The sequence below is a fragment of the Arachis hypogaea genome, chromosome 19 (assembly GCF_003086295.3).
Source record: "Arachis hypogaea cultivar Tifrunner chromosome 19, arahy.Tifrunner.gnm2.J5K5, whole genome shotgun sequence".
Taxonomy (NCBI): Eukaryota; Viridiplantae; Streptophyta; class Magnoliopsida; order Fabales; family Fabaceae; genus Arachis; species Arachis hypogaea.
Genome location: NC_092054.1, coordinates 29,907,458 through 29,913,413, shown reverse-complemented (window position 1 = coordinate 29,913,413; position 5,956 = coordinate 29,907,458).

The following is a 5,956-nucleotide window of genomic DNA, read 5'->3' as shown; positions in this document are numbered from 1 at the left end:
TCTCCTCCTCGCACTGCTCCCATGGCGCGAACCAAGACCACGCCAAGGTACCCTGCCCCTGCCAAGCCGACACCACCACCGAAAGTCACACCTTCCAAGCCAGGCTCCTCAAAACCTGGTTCTGCGAAGCCAAGCTCCTCCAAGGGCAAACGTTCGACAGTTGAAGAACTAGTTTCCGAACTAACACAACCCAAATCTAGGTCGGTTCCTGTGCGCTCTCAACGAGGTATCACTCGAGTCCCTCTCAAAAATGTTAAAGAACCAGACATTGGACCTTTTTTATCACAAAGCCCTTTTTTGACCTCTCACTCGAACTATAATCCCTATAGATTCAAATATGCTATGAATAATGATTTTTATGATGGGGTTATCAAGTATCATACCCTGTGTCCCTCTTTTCTTGCTGATTTGCCATCTTTGAAAAGAAAAGGTTTTTCATTTGTTGATAACTTGATTTTTCTGGACTGGAATCACCTTTTTGACATCAAAAAGCCTGTTTATCCCTTGTTGGTCAAAGAATTTTATGCAAACATGACTTATCATGAAGGCACTGCTCACTCATATGTAAAGGGCCGAGACATAGTTTTAAATAATGAAACTATCAGTGATGCTTTGAAGTATACTGATGTTGGGCCTTGTGCTTACACTTCGATTAAGTGGGATGAAGGTGTTGGAATTTCTTATCATGATGCATTGGCACACATCTGTGAACATGTTTCTTTAATTGATGGTATTACACCCACTCACAAAGCCCTAGGGTATGAGTGTGCTCAGTTGCACCGAATGGTCAATCACATTATTCTTCCTCAAAGTGGCTCATATCAAAGGGTTTTCTACACTGATACTCTTGTTTTATATGCCCTTCTCACCAAAACTAAAATTTCATTTGCATACTTGATGGTTAGATATATGTTTGATACTGTTAGGAGTGAAAAGGACAAAGCACTTCCTTATGGCATGTTTCTAACTTGCATATTTAAGTATTTTGGTGTTGATTTGACCAATGAGGAATATCAAATTAGACATTCATACCTAAAAGGGAGTGATTCAGTGAAATAGCAAAAAGGACCAACCAGATCTGAAAGAGTTATCCTAGCTGATGAGGATGATGACTTTGTCCCTGAGGATTCTCCTGCTCCTTCCACGGAGGGTACATCCATCTCTACTAAGAAGAAATCTGCCTTGCTAAATGTGATCAAAGATATTGTTCAGGAGTTTGTTTCTCAATCAAATCACTTGATTGCTATGAGCAAAGAGCAAAGAAAGCTGGCTAGCAAGCATGAGAACTTCCTAAAAAAATCAAGGGATAGAGTGGCTGTGTTCATATCATTCATCGATAACCTTCAAGAAGATGAAGACCCTGCCACTGATGTTGAGGAGGAAGCTAATTCGGAAGGGAATGGTTCTGATGCCTAGAAATTGTCTCATGAAAATTGCTGATGCTCTCTTTTTGTCTCATGAATTCTATTTTTTTGCTACTGTTAAACTGTTTTATTTTGGATAACTGTAATAACTCTAAAAATACTGCTGCACTTTTGATAAGTTAGTTAGTACTTTGAACTGTGCTCTAACTCTTTTCTGCAGGGTTCAAGAAACTGTTTTTGTTGATCTTGTTTGTTATCTGCCCTTGATGATAAAAGGGGGAGTAATAGCAATAGAATGGTAAATATGTCCTAGAAATTTGTTGGAGGATGGTAAATATGTCCTAGGAATTTGTTGGCATTTGCTGCAGCTACTAGTATTTCTTTTGGGATTTTTGTATGTTTGCTGCATTAAAACTTGATTTCACATGTTGAATCCTTTTGCTGCTGATATTAGCTTGATATTGGGCTGGTTATGTGGTGTTGCTTATTTGACATCCCTTAGACAAGATAAATGTGTATAGCTCTTTATTATGCTCTCTTTTAAATACAATGTAAAACAGGAACAAAGAGGAAAGCATAAATCCAGGGGGAGCTAATCTTGAAAAGGAAAGGAGCAACATAAAAGAAAATGACAATCAAAGGGAGTTTCTAAACCTTACTCAAAACTCAGTTCCTTTTAATTATTGCTTAAATCATGTTTATCATCAAGGGGAAGATTGTTGAGTTAAGAAATTAACTAAATAATCAGTGATGACAAACATTATTTTTGGGCAAAATAAATAATTAGTATTGATTAGTTATAATTACATATTACTAATTATTCATAAATTATTGCAGGCCAAAATTTGAATTATAGCCCAAAATTGGAATGAATAGAATACAACAAGGTTGGTGGGCTGATAAATCAAGCAAAGCCCAAAAGAAATCAAAGCTAAAGAAATCAAAACGGGCCAAGCACATCACTACCCGATCCAAGCCCGATTCTCTTTCAGCAAGAAAATCCCTCTCTTTTGCCTTACCAAAAGCAACGTTCACTTCTGAAGAGTTGGTCAGAAATTCAAAAAAGTAAGAAAGAGAGAAAGAGCTTCTTCCCTAAGCTAGTAACCAAAGAAGCAAGAGAGAGAAAGTTTAAGCTTGAAAGACAGAATGTCAAATCAACAAGTTCAAGCCAAATCAAGCTTAAGAAAAGATCAAAGGTAAACCATTTCCTCTTGCATGCATCAGATCTTCTTCTCTTCTTTCCAACTCTCTGCTTTATCTGAAATGGGATACAAAGGAAAGATGGTTTCTGTTCTTCTCTGCTGTGTATCCACGGTCTTAAACATGACTTGGGAACCAAGTTGGTTTTCAAGGGCTAAGATCAAGTTGACAATGGGAAGATTTCTATGGCTGCTAATTTATGGCTTTCGGTCAAGATGAGGAAGTCAGAAGCAAAGTTTCCACTCTGGGGATTAAGGAGAAAAAGTAAATCTGTGGGTTGGTGAAGCTCAAGGCTCAAGGTGTTGACCTTGGAAGAAGAACCCAGCAACATGCAAGGAGATAAAAGAAGTCTTGTTGTTCATTTAGAAGCCAAGGAGAGAAAACCAGTGAATAGAGGTTTTGTTCTGAGAGAGCTCTTTGAAGAAGTTCAACTAACTGGACAGTGTAACCTAATCAAAGGTGCATTCCGCCAGTATGAAGAACTGAATCAGAGGCTTGCCAATCTGGTTTTTCGCATAGCACAGAGGCTGTTGATGAAATCAATCTCCTTCATATTTTACTGATTGTAATGTACTTTTCTAAGTTTATCTTTCTATAATTTCTTGTGAGAAAAGGCATTGTGAGAAAGCTTAAGAAAAAGCCATGAGTGAAAAAAGGCTGAGAAAAACACTTGAGAGAAAAGTCTAGAGTTATTTTCTGATTTCTTTAGGTTGGTTAAGTGTCTTGTATCTTGTACCTGTAAGGTATCCCTTTCTTAGTTGGGTTAGCACTAAGAGTGATTAGTTAGGTATTAGCATAGCCAATGTCAAGTTAGGTTAGAACTTGAGTGTGAAAGGATTGGGTGTGAAATTGGTGTATGTAATACTGTTAACTATAGTGAAATTCTTCCATAGTTGTGGAGGAGACTGGATGTAGGTTGCATAGCACAAGGCAACCGAAGGTGTTAGCTTTTTCTCTTCTCTGTTGAGTTCTGTTTTCTGATATTCATGAGACAAAAATAAATTGTCTCATAAATTTCCACTGCTGAGTTCAAACAGAACCTGAATTGAAAGTTTGTTTTAAAAGGGTAATAACAGCAACTTAAAAGGAAGGCATAGATTCAACCCCCTTCTCTAAGCCTACCACAACCTTCAAGTCCCCTGAATTTCTAGAAAGGATTCAAGGTGATATATGTGGATCTATTCATCCACTATGTGGATCTTTTAGATATTTCATGGTCTTAATAGATGCATCTTCGAGATGGTCACATGTGTGCTTATTGTCTTCTCGCAACCTGGCATCTGCGAGATTACTTGCTCAAATTATTCGATTAAAAGCACAGTTTCTAAAAAATCCAATCAAAGCAATTCGTCTTGATAATATTGGTGAATTTACTTCCCAAACCTTTGATTCTTATTGTATAGTTAACGGAATAAGCGTTGAACATCTAGTAGCTCGTGTTCACACACAAAATGGGTTTGTAGAATCACTTATTAAACGCCTTCAATTAATTGCTAAACCCTTTTATGATAACAAATCTCCCAACCTCGACTTGGGGCATGCTATTTTACATGCTACAACACTTATTTGGTTGAGGCCAACAAGTTACCATCAGTTTTCTCCTATGCAATTAGCTTTTGGCCAACAGTAAAATATTTTCATTTAAGAATATTCGCTTCTACAATATATGTTCCCATTGCACCACCTTCTCGCACCAAAATGGGACCCCCAAAGAAAAATTGGGATATATGTTGGATATGATTCTCTATTTATAGTGAGGTATCTTGAGATACAAACTGGAGATGTATTTAAAGCTCGATTTGCAGATTGTCATTTTGATGAATCAAAATTTTCAACATTAAAGGGAGAGAATAAGTTTTCTGAAAAGGAACTTAATTGGAATGTATCATCCTTGATGAATTTAGATCCTCGATCAGGGCAATGTGAACTAGAAGTTCAAAAGATAATACATTTGCAAAGAATAGCAAATGAATTGCGTGATGCATTTTCTGATACGAAAAGGATAACTAAATCCTATATACTAGGTGAAAATGCTCCAATTCGAATTGATGTCCCAGTCAGACAAGTGGTCACTAAAACAAATTCACGTTAAAAGCGTGGTAGGCCTATCGGTTCCAAAGACAAAAATCCTCAAAAAAGAAAAGAGATAAATACTATTCCTATTGGAAAAGATAAAGACATAGTAAAGACACCTGCAGTTGTCTAAAATTCTGATATAGTTTTGACGTTAAAAGATGTTCAGGTACCTGAAAATACTGAAAATTGTGAAAATGATGAGATTTCGATAAATTATGTCTTTACAGGAGAAAAATGAGACCGAAATAAGACAATTGTCAATGAAATATTTGCATATAGTGTGGCATTAAATATCATGTACAAAAGTAAGGATCTTGAGCCAAGAACAGTCGAAGAATGTCGACAAAGGAATGATTGGCCAAAATGGGAAGAAGTTATGAAGGCTAAGTTAAACTCACTTGTAAAACATGAAGTCTTTGGACCTGTAGTCTGTACACCAGAAGATGTAAAACCTGTTGGATACAGATGGGTATTTGTGAGAAAATAAAATGAGAAAAATAAAGTTGTGCGCTCAAAACTCAACTTGTGGTACAAAGTTTTTCACAAAGGCCCGGTATAGATTATGAAGAAATATATTTCCCTATAGTAGATGCAATAACATTGCATTATTTGGTCAGTTTATCCGTATACCATAAACTACATATGCATTTAATGGATGTGGTAACAACCTACTTATACGAATCATTAGATTGTGATATCTATATGAAAGTCCCTGAAAGTTTAAGGATATCTAAATCATCCAATGAATATTCACAGGGGTTATACTCAGTCAAATTACAAAGATCTTTATATGGTCTAAAGTAATATGGACGAATCTGGTATAATCGTCTTACTGAGTATCTGGCCAAAAACGCTTTCAAGAATGATGATATCTGTCCAAGTATTTTCATATAGAAATCTGCATCGGAATTCATTATAATTGCTGTGTACGTTGATGATTTAAATATCATTGGAACCCCTGAAGAGATTCCAACAGCTATAAAAGCTCTAAAAGAAGAGTTTGAGATGAAAGATCTTGAAAAGATTAAATTTTCTCTTGGCCTACAGATCGAGCATACAGAAAATGGGATCTATATTCATCAAATAATATACACAGAAAAAATCTTGAAGAGATTTTATATGGATAAGTTATATCCATTAAGTACTCCAATGATTGTAAGGTCTTTGGATGTGGAAAATGATTAATTCCATCCTAAAAAAGAAAATGAAGATATTCTTGGTTTTGAAGTACCATATCTTCGTGTTATTGGGGCATTAATGTATCTTGCTAATAATGCACGACCTGATATATCCTTTGCTGTGAATTTACTAGCAAG